A 24,706-nucleotide genomic window follows, 5' to 3' on the forward strand; every position below is an offset into this window, starting at 1 on the left:
TCAGCCACATGATCACCAGGGTGAACAACCCATACTCTACAGTGTACTGTGTTGATAAATTATGATGTTTAGTAGGTTACAGCTTCAACTTAGGATATTTTCAACTTAAAGTAGTTTTATCACTATGCAACCCAATCACAAGAACAAATCTGTATATATAAACTAAAACCTCCAAATAATCCACAGATATATATATTTAGCTTACTAACACCTTACCATATTTGAAAGAAAAAATTACATGTAATACCAACTGTTTCTACACCAGTAAAACGGGATTAGAAAATGAAAGTTTAAAAGATAACATTTATCATTAAATATATGCAATATTTAAGAAAACATTTCATAAGAGAAGTACAAAACCTAAATGGTGAATTTTTTACTGAGATATATTTGCAAGGTGCTATATAAGTGGAGATATGTCATGAACGTGGATTGGGAGACTTAATTTATATAAAGTTTTTTTAATTAGTTCTAATCAGTTATACATGACAGCAGAAAGCTCTTCAATTCATTGTACACAAATGGTATGAATTTTTCACTTCTCTAGTTGGACATGAAGTAGAGTCACACCATTCGTGCAATCATACATGTACCTAGGGTAATGTTGTCCATCTCATTCCACCATATTTCCTACCCCCTATTATCCCCACTTTTACCCCATCCAAAGTTCCTCCACTTATCCCATTATCCCATTACCACTTCCCCCCATTATGGATCAGCATCCACTTATCAGACAGAACATTCAGCCTTTGGTTTTTGGGGATTGGCTTACTTCACTTAGTATGATAAGTCTCCAACTCCATCCATTCACCTGCAAATTCCATAATTTTATACTCTTATAATGCCAAGTAGTATTCCATTGTGTATATACCACAGTTTCTTTATTCATTCATCTGTTGAAGGGCATTTAGGTTGGTCCCACAATTTAGCTATTGTGAATTTTGCTGCTGTAAATAATGTTGTTAAATCCCTTTAGATTGATCTACATATTCAATTTGATCCATGTCCAACTCCCAAGACCCATTCTCCAATATTTACCCCCACTATGGACTTTAACAATCTGATTCAAAAATGTACATGAAAAGGATAAGGAAGAAAGATAGTCAAGACACCCAGGAGAAAGAAACAAGAGGGAGAAGCCTAGATTTCAATAAACATAAAAATTGATACAGTGTAGAACTGAAGCAAGGATCAACAAATACATGAAAAAAAAAACCTGCCATTTCAGAGTACATGTACAAGGAGACATTTCCTAGACAGTGGAGAAAAAAATGGTAAATGACACAGTGACAACTTGCTATCCATTTAGGAAAGCACAATTGTATCTGTTTAAATTTTTTCAATAAATTTAGTTTAAAAATGTAATTGGCTTTAGCAACTTATAGATCCGACAGTATCCTATAAAATACTAGAAGGAACTTCATTAGCATGGGAGAACAGTTGATTTTGGTGAGGTAGCTTGAGTAGGAACAAGAAAACAAAATAATACCTAAAGGAGACTGGTTGACATCCTGTTCCTTCAGATTACTTTCCTCTTTCAAGCAGAGAGGACTTCCTTATGGTGTTGGTTGGGCCCTTTCCAATTGGTTGCAGTGAATCTCCATTTTGGGGAAGAAGGAAAAAAAACAAACTGGAATTTGGGGGGATTTTTCTGTTTCCTTTCAGCTTCACTTTGATGACCTAGCATGTGTGACTACATTTTGATTAGGCCTGTTGGGGCCTAGTGTAAGAGCTCAGACCCAAACAACAAATGTCTCCTGTGTCATTTCTATATCCTCACCACATGTGTCAATTCCAGAAGTAGAAAAGACATTATATCAAATATGTAAGTAAATAAACAAATAGAATATGAACACAGGATATAACTTCAGCCCTGCTGGGCAGAGAAAAATTTCCTAAGTACAAAAGCAATAAGCATAAAATAGAAAGCTTGATAATTTAAACATTAAGAACTTTATTTTCACTCTTTTTACTAAAAAGAGTGAAAAGGCAAAGTGGGAAAACAAGCACAACACATGTAATCTATTTATTTTTATTTGACAAAATTATATTTCCCCCTGCCACACCACACAATTCACATTTCTAAGACAGTATACTCCAACAATTTGAAACATACAGCAGGAAACTGCCTAGGAAAGATAAAGAAATCCATTCAACAGCAATTTAATTATAAAAGCATTTAATTACAGGGGTAGCAATCAGTACATGGTAGTTCACACTATATTAAATGGGGAACCTGTTAGGAGAGATAGATTACCTCTGAACTGAAAGCCACTGATGGAGCACTAAACTGTTAGAAATGTACATGTCTAAAATGGGTCTTTCTTTTCTTTTCTTTTTTCTTTTTCTTCAGGGTCACAGGACTTTAATGTAGTGCTTCTGTGGAAAAGACCAACTTTGGAAGCAATAGTTTTGAAAGCTCTGGATGTCCCTGATTCCTGCTTGAACCGGACCGGGTTGCCAGAGTCTTGGCCATTTACACACCTCCATCTCCCACTGCACCAGGTTTGGTGCCTTCGGGTCGCCAAGAACGCAGAAGAGCCGGAAGCGATCCCTCCCTCCCCTCGGAGTCGCAGCTGTTGGGGTCCAGTACTTTGCGGATTTCCCCGCGTCGTGTCCCTGGGATCCGTGGAACTCATGGTTTTCATGCTCCAGGTGAAACGCAGGAAGTGAGGTTGTGCTTTTTGTTCGTGTCCTTTTGCTCAACCGAGACATCGCTACTTCTTGTGAATTTTGAAGTTAATTTACTAAAAAGATTAGTGGAGCCTGTGCTTCGAGTCTGGGTCAGTGGCGTAGCTTCGTGGGACAGGCTGCGCGAGGCAGGAGGGCCGTTGGATGCTGCGGTTCGCCGTTCCGCCAGGCGGTGAAAAGTGTCCCTTAGGAGAAGGATTCTGCCCAGGGTGGGCGACACTGCTAACCCAGTGGGTTGGACAACTGGAGTTGTCTAATCCGGAAGGGTGCTGTTCTCCTTGCCATTCCGGATCGCTGAATGTCTGTCCGCTGTGGTACTCCGCGGTGACATCCCTCTAGATGCAGTGCTGCTGCTGGGGACAGCGGGGCTTTTCTAGGGTTCAGGGATATCTGCCTTGTTGGGATTACTTGTGTTCTCACGCATGGGATTGACTGGAGCAATTCCCTTTCCTCCCGCCACACTGCCACCTGATTTCCAGGAGGGCATTCCATCTTCTTTGAGGTCACTATCTGCAGTGCTGCTCTGACTCCTCTTCGGATATGCCACCACTAAAGGAATAGCTGGTCCAGCATGGTCACTGCACCGTCTGGGCTCCTGGCTTGAAGAAATACTTTGCAGTGAGAAGACTGGCCGGTGCTGTGGCTGAGGTCGCTGCTTGGCTGCATCTTCTGAAGATTTTCTCCCCAGCCAGTAGGTAGCTGTGATTTCATCATATTTCTTTTTACTGAGAGATTCTTGAATTTCTTCTTATGAATAACCCATCCCTACCATAATATCTATTCTCTTCTGGTCTGAGATGTCTAGCTCTGGTTCAACAAAGGGTTCAAGTTCATCCTCCTCACGCCTGCGTTGATCCACCTGCCCTTCATGATTTGCTCTAGAGTGCCTTGGGTAATTGGTTTGAGCGCCATGACGCGTTTGAGAAGGTTTTCACAGCCTGTGGACATGTAGAAAGGGATTCTGTATTTCCCTCGTAACACTCTCTAAGTTCCTTCAGATTTTGCCCTTCAAAGGGAAGCGACCTGCTGACCTGGGTGTACAGGATCAGGATAACTCCGAGACTCTGTACGTGGACTTCCGGGCCCATCCGACTTCTGGCCCTGGGAGATCTCTGGGACTGCATATGGAGGACCACCACAAAAGGTGTGTAGTTTACTGCCAAGAGGAAACTCATTGCTAAAACCAAAATCTGCTATTTTAACTTTCAAATCCGCATCTAACAACAGATTTTCAGCCTTGAGGTCCCTGTGAATTATCTACTTTGGGTGGCAGTACTGTACTGCAGACACCAGACGTCTTGACTTAGCTCTTGTTTTTTCGCTCTTGTTTCTTCATTCTTCATTCTTCCATGTGCAACCAAATAGTCAATACTTCACCTCCACGTGCACACTCCATGATTAAGTAGAGTGTTTTTTTTTTTTTTTAGTTTCAATGACTTCAAACAACTTCACTATGTTTGGATGATATAAAATCTTCATTATTCTTACTTCTCTGAAGAGCTTTTATAGACTTGTTAGATTGAACTGAGTTTTGTGAATTATTTTCATTGCAACCTCTCTGCCTGTAAGGATGTATCAGGCCAATTTCAGTTTTGCAGAGTTCCCCTTGCCGATAGTTTTCAACAGTTGTTTCCGATGTGTGGCTGCTCATCTGCACCGGAAGCTATGAAGTTTCCACACTGCAGTCCAGAGTGCCCAGTTCTGGAGGTGACTTCTTGTTGTCCATCTCATGCGAGATGTGTGTGGTATGTGCAAGGTTCTTCATCATTATGTATCTTCAATGACTTTTGATGACTTAACAGAAGAAAAAATAAACTCCTAAATCTACTCAATGAGCAAAGCTAATAAATGCCATGGGTAACACTGGCAGGCTTAGGATAAGTAAGGGTTAGGTAAGGGAAGGGGAGACAAAGAATTGGAGATAAAGGGTTATAAAAAATAGCCTCAAATGCCTTCCACAACAAAAATGCTTGCCTAGTTTAAAATTATCCTCTGGGTAAGTCTAAGAGTAGAAGGCAAATGAGGAGTGCTTCTAGGTCTATTCATTTCCAAGATGTACATTCTAAAATCTGCTATGCAGTCAGTGCAGTCATAACGGTATTGACTGTCTAAACAATGGTTATACTCTTAAGTGGATCAAGGACCTAGGACCAGAGAGCCTTCCCCACTAGGAAACAAAAAAATGTCCTCCTAGAAAACAAACTTCTCAACAAGACTCCAAAGTGCCAAGAAGTAAAATCAAGAATCAACAAATGGGTTGGTATCAAACTAAAAAGCTTCCTCACAGCAGAGGAAACAATCAAGAACACGAAGAGAAAGCCTACAAAATGAGAAAAAAATCTCCACGACCTTCACTAATCTTAGAGAACTAATCTCCAAGATTTACAAAGAACCCAAAAAACTCAATACTAAAAGAACAAACAACCCAAGCAACAAATGCACAAAGGAACTAAAAAGATATTTCACAGAAGAAATACGATAGATCAACATATCTCTAGCAATTAGAGAAATGCAAATTAAAGCTACATTGAGATTCCATTTTACTCAAGTCAGAATGGCAATCATCAAGAATATATGCAACAGTAAATGTTGGTGAAGATGCAGGAAAGAAGGTACATTCATACATTGCTGGTGGGACTGCTAACTGGTGCAACCACTCTAGAAAGCAGTATGGAGATTCCTCAGAAAACCTAGAATGGAACCATCATTTGACCCAGTTATTCCACTCCTTGACATTTACCCAAAGGACTTAAAGCCAACATACTATAGTGAAATGGACACATCAATGTTCATAGCAGCTCAATTCACAATAGTTAAGCTATACAACGAAACTAAGTGCCCCTCAACAGATGAATAGATAAAGAAAATGTGGTACATGGAATATTACTCATCTACAAAGAAGAATGGAAGGATGGCATTTGCTAGTAAATGGACGGAACTGATACTATCATGCTAATGTTCTCTCTGATATGTGAATGCTGACTCACAATGGGTAGGGGGAGATTTCACAGGACTTGACAGGGAGGAATGGGGAGATAGGAATGGGAAAGACAGTAGAATGAACCTGACATAACTTTCCCATGTTCATATATATACACACAAATGGTGAAACTCCCAATCATGCACAACCACAAGAATGGGAAGCCACACTCCTTGTATGCATGACATGTCAAAATACACTCCACTGTCATGTATAACTGATTTATATAAAGATGAAAATAATTCTCAAACTAAAATCCATAAAATCTTCCCTGAATTCTCTGAGCCAATATAAAACATGACTACTTCTAAGATCAACTTTATTTTTAAAGCCCCAAACAGCTTGATGGTCTTTTTCATTCATGGTTACCAAGGTGATCCTTGTGAACATCTTACTGCACTTCGACTCTGCACCATGAGAGGCCCTGGGAAGCCAGTGAGCAGTAGCTAAGAATTGCCCGTCTCACAGCCTCAGTCTAGATGCCAGGCCTGCCCTGATTGTGCCCTGGCGGGTCCCAGGATTCATTCAACCCAGCCCATTGTGCTGCAGAGTTCAGCTCCACAGCCTCCACATGGTACCACTACCCTTATTTATTTTCATGTATACCAAATATATAAAAATCAAAATGGAAAAATATCTAAATGGGAAAAAACATGAACAAGCAATTCACAAAAGGGAAAATCTTTTTTGCTACAACCACATACATATGCTTATTTTCTCCGGTAATAGGAAAATACAAATTAAAATAGCATGATAGCATTTTTAATTTAAAAATAATACATAAAATATGTTTGTTTATTTTGGAACTATGTGTCTGTATGTGTATTAGAAACATATGAGCCATATTTCACTAGGTAATAATTGCAGATTCTGTACCAAACTTTTTTGTAGAAAAGAGGGATGTGCCTATTACATAACATTTTTTAAAAACTTGTGCCACTATTCCTAATAAATCATTAGTAATAACTAACCTGTCTTTGGTGCAAGATTAGGATGCACAGAATATTTGTGATTATACACTAATGTGGTGACATTGATTATGCTTTGAAATATGGTATTTCTATTAAATCTATGATAAAGTTCAAAGCAGAAAAATTATAATTATGCATTTCCTTTGCTACAGAAAGCTCACAATTATTTGTACAATCATTGCTGAGATACTTTCAGATATAAGGAACTCAAGGGAATCCCATTCAGTCTTTGAACAGTTCAGGATTGGAAAGTTACTCCTTTTCCTGTTTTGTTGGGATGGATTTGCTTCATTTTTGAATTAATGTTTCCTCATTATTTTCTCCACTTGAATTTTGTCTCACATTTAGAATCAGGTAAAACCTTCTTTCATCTGACACAAAAGTTTCTATAAATTAGAATAATCCAGTATAACAAAAGTTAATTCATGAGGTAGTAGGCTCCTACAGCTAGAAATATACAAGCAGAGGATGAATCATCATTTTTCACAATGTTATGGAAGATCATATTCACTAAATGACTTCCCAAGAGATGTCTAAGGTTATGTTTCACCAATTTTAAGAAATATCCAAAATTCCTTATAGTATTCCTAGGGAAAGCATATCCCATGAATATGTTCCTCCTGTCCACCTTCTGCATTCACTTGGGCAGTCGAAGCTGAATGTTGCAGCAATGGCAAGAGCCCAAGGGGCAGGACAGAGGAGATCCCTGTACCTGATGGTCAAAATGCCCTAAGCAGTCAAAGACTTGATCACTGTTTATGTGTGTATTACAGAAAGCACCCTAAAACCAGGAGCTGTGCTGTTCAATATAGAGCCACTAGCCATGTATGGCTTACTAAGACTTTGAAAGGTGGCTAATAAAAATTGAAATTTAACATATATGTAAAGTATATACTGCACATCAGACTTATAACAAAAGTGTAAAATATATCTAGTGAATCATTTTTATAATGATTACACATTGATATACTAATATTTTGAATAGCTGGATTAAATAATATTTGTTATAAAATTAATTTCATGTTTCATTTCACTTGTTCACATCGATCCTGGAAAATTTTAAGTTACATATGTGACCCATGCTGTATTTCTATTGGCAGCACTGTCATAGAAACTAAGGTGGTTGATCACAGCCTGATGCTCTGTGAGATAAATACTGCTGATGGAAGTATTTTGTTTGTCCCCTGCAGTATTATTAAAAGGTAAACTCAGTTGCAGAATTTGAAAAAATTATCAGTATTTTCATAAAGTGGAGATATTCAAAAAGTTAATTTGACTTTTCTTGGAAATTCCGGAGATATGTATTTCTTGCGTTGCTTTGTTTCCTGACACTGTTGTCTGGAGGAACTGCTGAGGATTTTTAACCCAGGCTTGCCCCTTCACTACAGTCCCCAGCATTCTCTATGGTTAGTCTTTACTACCTTCAACCCAGGGCTCTGTGTAGATATGTTGTCGCTATAATAATCCTGGTAAGCTTTGGAATTTGCCCCCTTCCCTTTAAGATCTTTGCTTCAGCATTCAATGTGGGGGTGCGGGGAGAGAATTGTTGCCATGTTTGGGGGATAGAAAAGGGAGATTTTAGTAACAGGCATCACAAAGTAGAAATGTGTGCTTGCATGTGGCAAAAAAAAAAAAAAAACACACGCAGGACAAATGATTGTTGCCAATGACATCCATTCAATGAATGAATTAGATGAGGGTTCCCAGCCACTGGCTGAAACTGAGGATTATGTTCAACATAACATCCTGAAATCCCACATCCTGAAATCAATAGGGAGCAGTCCTGCCTGTGTATACTAGAATTCTACAGCAAGTGGTTTGTTGATTCTTCTTGAAGAGAAACCCAATGGCAGTCACCCAAGCCGGAGAAACAAAAGTCAAAGGGCTCTACAAATCAGAACAAACAAGGAAACCCCACGGAGGTGGTGCCTGGAACAAGAGAAGCCCTCATTACCCTTTGATAATCAGTTTACCATGAGGCCACCAGGGGAGACCTAGTATTCGAAAACATATTGGCATTTATGACTACCTGTTTGTCAAGATGGTCTAAGAGCTGTCCTTTATATACTGTCTCCTTCCCAGCATTTCAGTTTCTCCTTCATTACCAGTTGGCCATTTAGAGACCTAGTCATTTAAAAAAAAACGCACAATCCTACATTGTTTCCTAGCTCAACACTCTTCCTGACAGGATTATTGAGGAAGCATTATGCAAATGTATTGTTTACTAAAGCCATAAAACCATCTGGTCCTAGAGGTTCATTTTTTTTTTTTTTTTTTTTTTTTGTATCTGACTTCTGGAAACCAGCATGGGTTTAACTTCCTCTGTCCTTCCTATTCTAACTGCCAAGCCACTGTTGACAAAACACAGGCACTTTAAGATTCTCGTTTTTTTTGACTGAGTTTCCAATCCTGATTTTTGCTTTATTTAACTCTGTCCTATTTTTCTCTAAGATCACCTTATCTGAAACATTTACATATCCCAATTAACTTCCATATTTTTCCTGTAGGCTTCTTTTGAAACTCTTCTGAGTATTTCCAAACATAGTAAAATATTTATAAGTATATCTCAGCGATACAAAGGACATTTGTAGGAAATCATAAAAACAGCCTTGGTAATAAACCTGAGGGCATGGCCATAACAGTCAGATGGTAGCATCTAGCTTTCCAAAATCCATCTGTGTTCCTACTCATGTATCTATACGTTTGGGATAACCGATATCAAAAAACTAAGATTTTTTTGTTTATGAGTAACTGGAAAAGTAGATTTAGTTTTCGAGATCACTGCACAAAGTTATATTCTTTCTTCCTCATTTTCTATGAGAATTTTGGACTTTTCAACTTGCCACTGTTCTGTAACGTATCACTATTCCTCCAAATCAATGCAATTTCTGAATTTGCTTTGGGAATGGAACCGTATTTCTGTCCTCAGATCTTTCCAACATGATCTCTGGCAGCTGATGGATATCATAGTATGGAAGTGAATTATGCCTCTTATTAGACTTTAAAAACCATAATTGAGGGCAGTGGTCAATTTGGAGCAGGTGAGGCTAGCCTCTGATCTTGTTATCTATCTACTGTGAACAACAGGCAAAAAGGAAGTTATCTTGTCCCAGTGATGTAGATAAGTCACACCTGCCACAATATTTATTTTCTATGACATATAAAATGCTACCAATGCCAGAGGGCTTTTCAAGATGATTGTAAACAATATTATGTTTACTACATTGTCCAAGTACTATTAGAACAGGTTGAACCTTCATGGTACCCAGATAGTTGCAAAAAAAAAAAAAAAAAAAAAGTCAACAAGAAAACAAATTTTAATGGTTTTGAGATAATAAAGCACAGATCATTTAGAACATAAAATAAACAAATGTTGTTTGATCACTGCTTTTTCATGGCTCCCCTTATTTGACCAGTTTGGCTAAATGAACTTGGTCATTTGAAATCCCTTATGCCTAATATTTCCTTAAATTGCACACCTGTGCTCTGTACTATTCTAAGAATTGCTTGTGAGAAATTAGGTATGAGAGCAATACAAAGAATATGTGAACTTTGGTTAATGTCAGAATCCTAGGAGTTGCTATCAGCTAAAAAAAGAGCTGGTGGGAGGAGGATGTGGCTCCTTCTACTCAAAGGCTTATAGTACTTTCTGGTAGCCACATCCTGCCTGTGGCTAGATCAACCCAACTACCACATCTTACTGTTTTCTTGAATGATAAAACATCATCTGATATTGAAGAAGGGTCCTCCTTGCCATAAATCAGTGTTTACATTACAGGTGAATAAACATTCAGGGCCATAGGAAACTTGGGGTATTGAAACTTCCTAAGTATTTCATATACACGAAATTGTTTGTGCCCAAGATATTTTATTGAATATAAGGAAAATGTCATCTGCTGTGGTTTGCATCTGGAATGTCCTCAGAAAAGTTCTTCTATTGAAATTATGATCACTGATGAGCAGAGTTCAGAGGTGAGACTCTTAGGAAAAATTGAGGGCTCTAACATAATTAGTGGATTAATCTATTTACTAGGTTAACTGATTGACAATTGGATGAACTAGTGGATAGTAACTATATGCAAGTGGGGCTTGGCTAGAAGAGGTAAGCCATGTACTCTTGGAATCTATTTGTCCCTGGCCTCTTCCTCTACCTCGTTTCCTGGCTGTCATGAGCTGAGAAGCTTTCTTTGGCCAAGTCCTTCTGCCATGTTGTTCTGTTTTATCTTGGCCCCAGAGCAAAGGAGTCCATTAACCATGGACTGAAACAACAACCCAAATTAAACTTTTCCTCCTCTGAATTTTCTCTTCAGGTATTTTGGTCACAGTGATGAAAAGCTAATATGCCATCATAGAAGAGAATTTGAAAAAGAACATCAATGTAAAAATAAGTAATTCAAAATGACTCCCACTATATTTTTTTCCTAGTATTTTTTCCTGCTTGCATGTATTTATGTGTGTATGTATGTATACATATGTAAGAATGATGTTAATCTTATAAATATATGCATGGGTATATTTATAAAATTGAAATCACATTATACAAAATTAACATAGGATGATATTAAATATCAAGAATTTTATTCCTTAATTCACTTAGTATTGTATTGTGTTTTTCCATGTTAAGTTTTCTTTAAAAACACTCTGTGTAACATTTCATTACATCAATGACTCTCAAACTTTAGCATGCATCAAAATTGCTTTGAAGGCTTTCTGAATGCTGGCACTACAAACTTGTTCACTACATGATACAATCTCTTATAATTGGATATTTGCATTGTTTCCTTATATTAACTTTTTAAAATATTTTTTTTAGTTGTAGATGGACACAATACTTTTACTTATTTGTTTTTTATTTATTTATTTTTATGTGGTGCTGAGGATTGAACCCAGTGCCTCACATATGTAAGGCAATCACTCTGCCCCTGTGCCACAATCCTAGCCCATTTTTAGCATCATCTCTGACAATTCTTAAATTTACTGCCTTTTCCTTCTTCCTTCTTTCCTCCCTTCCTCCCTCTCTTTCTTTCCCATCCTTTCTCTTCTCTTTCTTCTATTACTTTTTTCATCCCTTTTTCATTTATCATGTTTAATATGATGTGGAGTGAGTTCATTATCCAGCACAGTTATCAAATACCTATTCCTTACCTATTAAAACATGCGCGAGCATATGTAAAAGTTAATTTGCAAGCTGCTAAATTTGATCTTGGTTGTATTTGTAGGAAATGTGAACTGATAAAAGATATAATTTTTACTAAAGCACAACAGGAAACACGTGCACTACAAGTAATGAGAAAAGCAGAAATAAAGCCATGGTAATTGGTGTCCTCTAATTTCAACATGTGTCTTAGCTTCAGCTTGTATTTCTAACCACTTGTTTATAGGGTTTCCTTGATTCGGTCATTGTCTTAAAGGTAATCTTCTCACAGAGACAAGAACATAAAAAGAAAGCTTTTATTTCTTTGGGGAAACACTGAGAGTTGAACATGTTTCCTGGAGTTTGGAGCAAACGGGAACTCTATTTAAAAATCCCTCTGCATCACTGTGCAAAGTATATATTTTTATTGTCTGGCCTGGCTCCTTTAGTTGCCCTTGGTCTGACAAATGCCATACTTTCCTCAGTCTGTTATACTAAACCAACCCCACAACCCTAGAATATGTCAGAATTGCATTAAAAATTGCAACAGAAGGTAGAATAATCACTTTGCATTTGCTTTCATAAAGTCACATTTTGTTTACAAACACAAAAGTCCCTCTCATAAGTACTTGTCAGTAATTCTTTACTCTTTACCTTCTTCCAAAAAATCATCTCAATTGTAATGCTAGCAGAAAAATATCACTGTATCATCTAATCTCTGAGGCAATGACAATTATTTGGCACTTTTCAGTTAGCTTGTACTGTCACTGTGTTTATCACTAGAACCCTGAGCCTCAATTGTTACAATGGTAAAACTGAGGAGAAATACCAGAGCTCCAGATTTTAAACCAATCTACTGACCAATTTCAAGGCTCTGCTGAATGAATGGCAAAGTAATAAAGTATTTTTATAGCATATTTTCCCTAAGAACTCACATGTTAAGAATTTTGAAATGAGGAACACTGTTATTAACAGAAACACATGTATAATTCAAAGTCAATTAGATTTTTTTTAAATGTATTTAGCAGTTGTATCCAGAGAGTTGGCTTTGGAGTTTTGTTGTATTTTCATTTCCAACAGTCTAGCACTGCGGAGATTTGTGAGGATTCCATTTGGGTTTTGGGAAATTATACCCTGACACTTCATTCCATACCTCTTGTCCTCTTCTTTCATTTTTATGTCTTCATACTTATGATTACAGCATACATGATATTTTTATTTTTTTTCCTCACCCACATAGCTACTGTTGCTGATCTGAATTAAAAATGATAACTATACTAGCTCTGTGGTGTCACTGCCCCATTCTGGTTCCATAATGGGTACCACTAGTAAACCACATTTCTCTCTTTATATTTGCTATATCTTTCACAACTCTTCTACAGGTAAGACGATAACCAAACACTTAGAAAGTCATTCCTAGCTGGGTATGGTGGTGCCTGTAATCCCAGAGACTCAGGAGGCTGAGGCAAGTGTATCTCGATTTTGAGGACAGCTTCAGTAAGTCAGCAATACCCTAAATAACTTAGCAAAAGTCTGTTTCAAAATAAAATAAAAAGAGCCAAACGCCTGGGGATGTAGCTCAGTGAGAAAGCACCCTGGGTTTAATCCCTGCTACAAAAAAATAAAAAATAAAAGGTGAGGGGAAGAAAAAGTCATTCTTGAGCCTAACTCCTAACTGTGGCAAATAATCTTGTGTATCATTACCTTCCATGTGGACAGAAGGAAGTAACAATATCTGCACCAAGAGTGGAAGCTAGGAAATAAGGGTTTAAGGAACCTAGGAGTCTCTTCAATCTGTTCCAGGTTACCAGCTGACACTAAAATAATGAAGATTTCAGGATCCCTGATTGTTGATGTTACGAAGCTGCACATGAGTTATTCTAGATTAAATAAATCCCAAGTGTGGGGTTCTCCTTGTTATGTTCTGGAAAATTCAGACATAAAATGTAGACATCGTTTTATGATGAATGACACAATATTTTCTATTCTTTCTATGACTACATTAAATAATGACTGCATTGTATCTATTTAAGTATGACTTATAAAAAATCAGGCCTGTATTGTAAATTATTTCTCCAAATAGAAGATACACATCTAAAATTAAAATTTAATAATGTCAGAATCCTAGGACACACACAATTTAAAACTATAAAACATGTTTGCTCTCTCCCTAAAGGTTTTGAAGTAATAAGAAATATGTGATCTATTACTAAAATACATACAGTCACTATTTTTTTTTCTACCGTAAGAAATAAGACTGCAAAATAGAGAACATGGGCACACGGCAGCCACTCTCACACAGAATTCCTGGCACAGGTATTTCCACGGGGCTGGGATGATGGACAGAATTCAGCTCCTTGGAGATCTGCAAGGACACCTGGATTTTTCTGCTTTGTTTGACTTTCTATAGTAGTTATCACTACTATTTTTCCTAGAGCTAATTTTGGGTTTATGATAGTTAAGAGGTTTGCATTTAGCTGAATAAAATATTAAGTGTATTCTTGGGAAATTTTTCATAAATATATAAGTATTATTATCTGATTTTCTTTTTTTTTCTTTCTCACACACCTACCAACTGTCATGATTGAGATCACAGTTGGCCAATATTTGACAATGGGATTCTCCTCCCTCTATCTGGACCCATTGCAGCCATCACTAATGGATCACAGGATACTTCTCCATCAGCTTATCTTAATAACAGGACTCTGAGCAGCCTTTGTCAATAAATTTAAATAGGATTGAAAGATGAAACTTAATTAACTCCCCAAACTAGACGGAGGTCATGTGGTAAAATAGATGTTTTAAACCTGGCTATATAGCCAAATTACTTTAGTACATACAAATAAACTCTGGGTTTAAGCCAGACTTACCAAACTAGAATGTTCAGGTATGGGAGACTAGAATTTATATTTTAAACAATTTCAACAGGATGATAGCATGCAGCCAACCCTGCACCTGTTCACAAATTGATTTGGGGGAAACATTAATAGAAGGACAAAAAGTGGGGATTGAATCCAGGGGTGCTTTACCACTGACCTACATCCAGAGTCTCTTTTATTATTTATTTTGAAGCAAGATCTCACTAATTTGCTGAGGTTGGCCTCAAACTTGCAATCCTTCTGCCTCAGCCTCCCAGTCACTGGTATTCATAGGCAGGTACCAACTTGCCAAGCTAAAAGGGGAAAAGATGAATTAATTTATTAAATATCTTCGAATCTCAGTTTACTAGTCTATACAAATAGTAGCACAATACTTTCCCCAGTAGGTTCTTTGACAGACAAAATGAAACCAGGTACTTGGATGCACTAAGGAAAGGTAGTCCATACATGTCAATTCCCTTTGTTAAACTGCCTTTTAGCAATCTGACTTCACAGGAGATCATCAAAATGTGATTACCTCACTGAAGTCTTTCTCCATCATCAAGGAAACAAGAAGGCACATATCTCATTTTCCTACAGACTTTATACATCTGCATAACTCTGGATATTTTTTAAATCACCATTGTTATACAATTATTTGAGATGACATGGTTGATTCAACATGCACACTTGTGCATATCAAAGTAAACCTTAAATTCACACTAGCTTCTGTCACTATGGGACAGATAAGAAAAAGTGATACATATCACAAATAAATGAAGTTGGATTGTCTCTACAGCATGTGGGTGAGTAAAAGCAAATATCACTTCTCAGACAATATTTTATCAATCTCCCTCCAGTCTATATCTTCACAATTGAGCAGCTCATCTGAGGAGGAACAAAGCCATGATTTAATAGGAGATATGTGTGTGTTTGTGTGTGTACAGGTGTGCTAATTGAGAAGTACTTGTGGTATCCCTAAAATCATACCAAATGTACTAGTTTGCTTTTATTGTTCTCCTAGAGAGTCAACATTTTACCTCAAAGATCTTGAAAGCATTGAAGTAAAAGCTGTACACCAAAATGGAGAAGAGAGGGTGACAAGAAAATGTGATGGAAAAGATGTTCGGAAGACACTATGATATAAGCCAAGTCAAGGTGACGTGCTCTGTGCATATCCCTATGGCTTGGGGAGGAAAGTCTATAGGTGGATGAAGAGTAGGTATGAACACAAAACTCATAAAGACTAAACTATCAGAGGGGCAGTTTCTCTGAGGAAGAGCTGTTGAGCACATCTGAAAAGCATATGACCAGTGACCTCAACACATGCCAGGCTAAAATGAGTATCAATTACATCAAATGCATACAAAGGCGATTTTTGTCCATTCTTTATGTTACATGTCGTCCAAAGAAAGGTTCATTCTAGAAATCTAAACAGACCCAGTGAGGAAAGAGTCTCCAAACAATACCTAAATGAAAGCTGGCTCACAATGTGACATAATACCATTGTCAAAAGGCTCCATCTGCTTATTCTAAAACACGGAAATTATAATTATAATAAAATAGCATGTAAGTGGTGTTTAAAATTATATGCATGATGAACAACATAATTGGTCATTAGTCATTAAGGAAATGCAAATCAATCCTACCTCATACCTACTAGGACAGGTAAAATTTTAAATGATAAATAGTAAAAAGTGTCATCGACTTCTAGTTTCCAATTCAATAAGTAGAGAGAAATCCTTACTCCATCTGTTTGAGTTCATTTTCTGTTGCTATAATAAATACCCGATACCAGGCAATTTATATACAAAGTAAGTTTATTTTGCTTCTATTTCTGCAGGGTAGATGATCTGAGAGTACAGTGCTAACATTCATTCAGCATCTAGCAAGAGCCGTCTTGCTCTTGTATTACAATATGATGAGGGTATCTCATAGTGAGACAGAGGAAGTGAGCCCCAGAAGTTCCTATGTTAATGCAGATATGTTCAGAGGTGAAGGAGTTGGATTGTGAGAGAGATATCCTAATCAGTTCAGTCTAGTTTGAGTGAACTGACTGGGTGGTAACTGTAGGCAGGTGAGGGAGGAGGTGGGCAAATGGAGAATACTCCAGAAGGTCTCATCTTCCCTGTGCTCCCTGGCCCACTCTCTCTCTCTCTGCTTCCTGACTGCCATGAAGGAAGCAGAGAACATCCACAAGCCTTCGGCCATAATGACTTTGTTCATCTCAGCCTCAGAGCAACAGAGTCAGCCCACCATGGACTAAATTTCTGAACTACGAGCCAAAATAAACTTTTCCTCCACTAAATTGTTCTTGTTGGGTATTTGGATCAGAGCAATGCAAAAGCTGATGAACACAAATGGATTATTCTATTCATAGTGGCAGAATTTTATGACCCAATCATCTTCCAACCAAAGGTCTTATTACTTCACACTTGGGACTCAGCTTCCACCATGTGAATTTGAGGAAAACACATTCAGACCATATCACCATTCTAACAAATGAGAAGCTTAACAAATTGAACAATCTAGGATCACAAAGGTTAACCTAAGTGCAATCATCTCAGATATGGGACACATATAAAATCTTAAATTGAGCAACATATCACTTATGGTAACTTTTGAAATAAATGTTATATTTTTAGAGTTCCAGTCTTTTGAGGAGAGCGATAGCAAAAAGAATAGAGCATTTGGAAAAATATATAAAGCATATAGGTAAAGGATATATAAGATCTAGATAATGATTTCTGATCTATTTAATGCACCTATGACAATGTTATTGAAATATTTGCAGTATTAAAAACTTAGGACTTAATGGAACAATATATAACAGTCATTTTTCCCCATGAACCACCAATAAAGTAAAATTTAAAATTTAAAACATAATAACATTTTTATTAGTCTCCCAAAATGAAATATTTAAGTATAAATGGAGCAAAATATATATGATGTCTAAGAGGAGAACTCCAAAACTCAGATAAATTATATCAAAGAAAAAACTAAATAAATGGAGAGATATTCTATGCTCCAGAATAAGAAGACTCAATATTACACAAGCTCAGTTCTCAAATTGACCTATAGCCTCAATAGAATACAAATCAAAATCTCAGCAAGTTATTTTATGAATATTGATAAACTGATTCTAAAGTATGGCGTAGAAAATACCCAGAGTAACTACTCACTGTTGAAGAAGAAAAAAATCAGATTGATAGATACTAACCAATTCCAAGACTTAGTATATGCTATAGTATCAACAGCATGGCATTGTTAAATAGAAAAATCAGTTGGACAAAAAAGATTTACATAAATACAGTCACTTGATATTTCACAAAAGAGCAAAGGCAATATGAGTAAAGATTGTCTTCACAAAAAATTGTGCTGGAGAAATTGAATATCCACATGTAAGAAAACAAATATAGACACATTCCTTATACCCTTCAAAAATTAACTCAAAATAGATCTGAATGTAAAATGCAAATCTATGAAATTCCTAGAAGTCAGCACAGGGTAAAACCCAGGTCATCTTGGGTATGGTGATGACTTTTACATACAACAACAAAAGCATGAATCAAGAAGTAGTATCAGGGGCTGGAGATGTGGCTCACCTGGCATGCTTGTGGCCTGGGTTCAATCCTCAGCACCACATACAAACAAAGATGTTGTGTCCGCCAAATACTAAAAAATAAATATTAAAAAAAATTCCCTCTCTCTCTCTCTCTCTCTCTCTCTCTCTCTCTCTCTCTCTCTCTCTCTCTCTCTCTGTCTCTCTTAAAAAAAAAAAAAGAAGTAGTATCAATTAGATTAGGCCCAAAACCAACCAGCACACCCACACTGGAGCCCAGGCCTAGCACACCTCCATTTTGGGACACTGAAGCCATCTCCATGGTCCCCCCCCCCCCATGCAGTAGCCTCTACTTTTGGACAACACATAGGGCTTGGAGGCAGATGCATCTCCAAACAGTCAGCCCAACTTTTCAGGTAGTCGCTCCTGAAAGCTGTTGCATTCATTTTGGGACACACTGCTATCTTGAGTTACCTCTGCTATTGCCACCTTTAGTTGTAGTAGAATCTACCATGGGACACCATCTGGTGACAGGAAGCCAAATATCAAGGTAGGGTACAAGTAATCTGCAGGGACACTACAAGATTATAGGGTATAAACTGTAATACCTCAGATCTGCACTGCAAGAAAGGAAGATATATAGACAACATGAAAAAATAAGGGAAGAAAGTACCCCAAACAAAGTTACTACAATAATAGAATCCATATATAGCCCAGTTGATAAAATGTTGTAGGAGTTCAGAACGTACATAATTAAAATGATCTATGAATTAAAGAATGACCTAAGTGAGCAAATACAAACAAAAATTGATAACTCCAACAGAGAGATAAGGGAGCAAATACAGGCAGAAAAAGATTACTTCAAGAAAGAGAGATTCTGAAAAAAAATCAGAAATTCTTGAAATGAAGAAAACAGTAAATGAAACAAAAAATACAATAGAAAGTATCACCAACAAACTAGATTACTTGTAAGACACAGAATATCAGATAATGAAGACAAAATATACAATCTTGAAAATAAAGTTGACCACACAGTGAAGATGGCAAGAAACCATTAACAGAACATTCAAGAATTATGGGATACCATTAAAAAACCAAATCTAAGATTTATTGGGATAGAGGAAGGCACAGAGACTCAAACCAAAAGAATGCACAATCTCTTCAATGAGATGTCTGAAAATTTCCCATACATGAAGAATGAATTGGAAAATCAAATACAAGAGGCTTACCAAACACCAAATGTACAAAATTACAATAGATCTACACTAAGGCATATTATAATGAAACTGTCTAGCACACAGAATAAGAATAGAATCCTAAAGGCTGCAAGAGAGAGGAATCAAATCTCATGTAAGGGAAGATCAATTTGGATCTCAGCAGATTTTTTCAACCCAGACCCTCAAAGCCAGCAGATCCTAGAACAAAATATACCAATCTCTGAAAGAAAATAGAAGAAATCAAGAATCTTATATCCAGCAAAATTCAGTTTCAGATTTGATAACAAAATAAGAACCTTTCATGATAAACAAAAGATTAAAGAATTTACAGTGAGAAATCCTGCATTACAAAGTATTCTCAGCAAAATATTTCAGGAGGAGGAAATGAAAATCAGCAAAGGGAGCGACTACACTAAAGAAAAGGCCAATCAAAAGAGAAAACAAGTCAAGTTAAAAACCAAATATAAACCAAAATGTCTGGGAATCCAAATCATATTTCAATAATAACCCTGAATGTAAATGGCCTAAACTCATCAATTAAAAGATAGACTGACAGTTTGAATTTTAAAAAGAACCAACAATATGCTGTCTTCTAGAGAATCATCAAACAGAAAAAGATATCACAGACTAAAGGTAAAAGGGTAGGAAATAAAGTACCATTCACATGGACCACATATACAAGCAGGGGTTTCCATCCTCATATCAGAATAAAGTGGACTTCAAGCCAAAGCTAGTGAAAAGAGATAAAGAAGGATATTTCATACTGCTTAAGGGATTCATACATCAACAAGATATAACAATCATAAATATATATGCCCCAAATAGTGGGGCATCTATTATGTCAAACAAACCTTTCTCAACTACAAGAACCAAATAGACCACAACACAATAATACTGGGTGACTTTAATATACCTCTCTCTGGATAGATCTTCCAAACAAAAACTAAACAAAGAAACTACAGAAGTCAATAAAAACAATCAATAATTTGGACTTAACCAACATATATAGATTATTCCATCTATCAACGAGCAAATATACTTTCTTCTCAGCAGCACATGGATCCTTCTACAAAATAGACAATATGTTATGCCACAAAGTAAATCTTATAAAAACAAAAGACAGAGATACTACCTTGCATTCTATCTACCATAATGGAATGAAATTAGAAATCAATGATAAAATAAAAAATAGAAGCTACTCCAACACCTGGAGACTAAACAATATGCCATTGAATGATGCATGGATAACAGAATACATCAGAGAGAAGATTAAAAAAAAATCTTAGAGGTAAATGAGAACACTGATACAACTTATTGAAATCTCTGGGACACTATGAAGACAGTGCTAAGAAGAAAGTTCATTGCATTAAACTCATTCATTAAAGGAAGAAAAAGTAAACAAATAAACAATCTGACATTACATCTCAAAGCCCTAGAAAAAGAAGAACAAACCAACCTCAAAAGTAGTAGAAGATGGGAAATAATTAAAATCAAGGCAGAAATCAATGAAATTGAAATAAAAGAAACAATTCAAAAAATTATCAAAACAAAAAGCTGGTTCTTTGAAAAAATAAATAGAATTGATAACGCTTAGCCACCCTAACAAAAATAAGGAGAGAGAAAACTCAAATTACTAAAGTTTGTGATGAAAAGAAAATATCAGGGCACACACTATTGAAATATAGAAGACAATTTAGAAATTATTTTGAAAATTTATATTTCAATAAAATAGAAAACCTCAAAGACACCAACAAATATCTAGAGGCATATGATCAGCCCAAACTGAATCAAGAGAACATACACAATTTAAACAGATCAACTTTAAGCAAGGAAATAGAAGATGCCATCAAAAGCCTACTAACAAAGAAAAGCTTGAGACCAGACAGATTTGCAGCTGAGTTCTACAAGACAAACAAAGAAGAATTGATACCAATACTCCTCAAATTATTCCATAACATAGAAAAGGAGGGAACCCTCCAAACTCATTCTATGAAGCTAGTATTATCCTGATACCAAATCCAGGCAGAGGCACATCAAGGAAAGAAAATTTTAGACCAATATCCCTGAAGAACATTGATTAAAAAATTCTCAACAAAATTCTGACAAATTGTATATAAAAACACATTTTAAAATAGTGCACATTGATCAAGTGGGGTTCATTCCAGGGATGCAAGTTTAGTTCAACATATAGAAATCAACAAATATAATTCATCACATCAACAGACAAGAATAGAAGATAAGAATCATATGATTATATCAATTGATGCAGAGAAAGCATTTAAAATGCAGCTTGCTTTCATGTTCAAAACACTAGAAAAACTAGGGATAGTAGGAACATACCTCAACATTTTAAAAGTTATCTATGCTAAACCCATGGCCAACATCATTCTAAACAGAGAAAAAATTGAAGCATTCCCTTTAAAAACTGGAGCATGACAAGGATGTCCTGTTTCACCACTTCTATTCAACATAGTCCTTGAAACTCCAGTCTGAGCAATTAGATGGACAAAGGAAATTAAAAGGATACAGATAGGAAAAGAGGAACTCAAACTACCATTGTTTGCTGACGACATGATTCTATACTTATAGCCTCCAAAAATACTTCGTAGAAAACTTCTAAAATTAATAAATAAATTCAGCAAAGTAGCAGAATATAAAATCAATACCCATAAATCAAATGCACTTCTATATAACAGTGATGAATCCTCTGAAAGAGAAATTAGGAAAACTACCCCATTCACAATAGTCTCAGAAAAAAATAAAATATTTGGGAATCAATAAGAGGTGAAAGACCTCTACAATGTAAACTACAAAACACTAAAGAAAGAAATTGAAGAAGACCTTAGAAGATGGAAAGATCTCCCATGCTCTTGGATAGGCAAAATTAATATTGTCAAAACCGCCATACTACCCAAAGTGCTATGCAAATTCAACATGATTACAATTAAAATACCAATGTCATTCCTTTTAGAAATAGAAAAAGCAATCATGAAATTCATTTGGGAAAACAAGAGACCCAGAATAGCCAAAGCAATCTTTAGCAAGAAGAGTGAAGCAGGAGGCAACACAACACCAGATCTTAAACTATATTACAAAGCTATAGTAACAAAATCAGCATGGTTTTGGCACCAAAACAGGCATGTAGACCAATGGTACAAGATAGAAGACACAGAGACAAAACCACATAAATACAGTTATCTCATACTAGACAAAGGTGCCAAAAACATACATTGGAGAAAAGACAACCTCTTCAGCAAATGTTTCTGGGAGAACTAGAAATCCATATACAGCAAAATGAAACTAAACCCCTATCTCTCACCACACACAAAACTCAACTCACAGTGGATCAACGACCTAGGAATTAGACTAGAGACCCTGCGCCTTAATAGAGGAAAAAGTAGACCCAAGTCTTTGTCTCGTCAGATTAGGCCCTGACTTCCTTAACAAGACTTCTAAAGTAAAATAAATAAAACTGGATGGATTCATATTAAAAATCTTCTTCTCAGGAAAAAAAAAACAATCAATGAGGTGAAGAGAGAGCCTACATTTTGGGAGCAAATTTTTGCCACACGCACATTAGATAGAGCACTAATCTCTAGGATATATAAAGAACTTAAAAAACTTAACAACAAAAAAACAAACAACCCAATCAATAAATGGGCTATGGAGCTGAACTTCTCAGAAAAAAAGACATACAATCAACAAATATATAAAAAAAATGTTCAACATCTCTACTAATTAGAGAAATGCAAATCAAACTATTCTAAGATTTCATCTTACACAAATCATAATGGCAGTTATCAAGAATACATACATTAAGCATTGATGAGGTTGTGGGGGAAAGGCACACCCATATATTGCTGTGGGACTGCAAATTGGTGCAACCACTCTGGAAAGCAGTATGGAGATTCCTTAGAAAACTAGGAATGGAACCACCATTTGACTCAGCTTCCACACTCCTTGGTCTATCCCCAAAGGATTTAAAAACAGCATACTACAGGGACACAGCCACATCAATGTTTATAGCAGCATAATTCACAGTAGATAAACTGTGGAACAACATAGATGCCCTTCAATAGATGAGTGGATAAAGAAACTGTAGTATATATGCACAAAGGAATATTACTCAGCATTAAAAGAGAATAAAATTATGGCATTTGAAGATAAATGGATGGAGTTAGAGAATATCATGCTAAGCGAAGTTAGCCAATTCCAAAAAACCAAAGGCCAAATGTGTTCTCTGATAAGTGGATGTTGATCCATATGGGAGAGGGCATGGGAAAAATGGAGGAACTTTAATTAGGCAAAAGGGGGATGAGGGAGAAGGAAAGATAGTGGAATGAGATGGGCATTATTATCTTAGGTACATGTATTATCCTAGGTACATTATTACCCTAGGTACACATATGGTGCGATGTTACTTTGTATACAATCAGAGAAATGAAAAGTTGTGCTAAAATTGTGTACAATGAATAAAAATGCATTCTGCTGTTAAATATTCCTAATTAAAGTAAATAATTTAAAAAAGAAAAAAAAAGAAGAAGTAGTATCAAGCCGAGTGTAGTGGCACGTGTCTGTAATCCCAGTGGTTCTAGAGGCTGAGGGATGAGAAAAAAAAATTGTGAGTTCAAAGCCAACTTCAGCAAGAGCAAGGAGCTAAGCAACTCAGTGAGACTCTGCATCTAAATAAAATACAAAATAGGACTGGGGATGTGGCTCAGTAGTTGAGTGCGCCTGGTTCCAATCCTCCCCGCAAAAAAGAAGTAGCATCAAGAAATAATTGATAAGTTGGACTTCATGGAATTAAAAGTTGTGCACTGTCAAGAGAATAAGAATACAAGCCAGAGTTGGAGAAAACAGTTTCAAAAGACACACATGTTAAAGAACTGTTTTCTAAAATACAGAAAGAATGCTTGCAACTTCATAATAAGAAAACTGACAACCTGATTTAAATGGACAAAAGACTTTAGCAGACATTTTATCAAATAAGGGATTCCACTGGAAAATGATCACATGAAAATGTGTCATTAGTTGCAAAATAAAGTGAAATAACCACACAACCATTAGAGTGGTCAAAAGCAAAACATTAACTACTGTAAACATTGGTAAAGATACAGAAAAACATGAACATTCATTACTGGGAGTAATGCAAAAAAAAAGGCACTTTGAAATATACTTTGGCAATTTCTTATAAAACTAAACATATTTTTTTCCATGAAATTCAGTACTCCTCCTTATTATTTGCCCAAAAGAAAAGAGAGAGAGAGAGAGAGAGAGAGAGAAGAAAAGAAAT

General features: G+C 36.4%; 1 pseudogene; it reads right to left on the reverse strand.

Annotated features, from left to right (window-relative positions):
* Positions 1-2,309: 2,309 nt before the first annotated feature.
* The window catches only part of LOC101967475 (MAP/microtubule affinity-regulating kinase 3-like), a 43,347-nt pseudogene continuing 20,950 nt past the window's right edge, over positions 2,310-24,706 (reverse strand).

The sequence above is a fragment of the Ictidomys tridecemlineatus genome, chromosome 9, assembly GCF_052094955.1.
Source record: "Ictidomys tridecemlineatus isolate mIctTri1 chromosome 9, mIctTri1.hap1, whole genome shotgun sequence".
Taxonomy (NCBI): Eukaryota; Metazoa; Chordata; class Mammalia; order Rodentia; family Sciuridae; genus Ictidomys; species Ictidomys tridecemlineatus.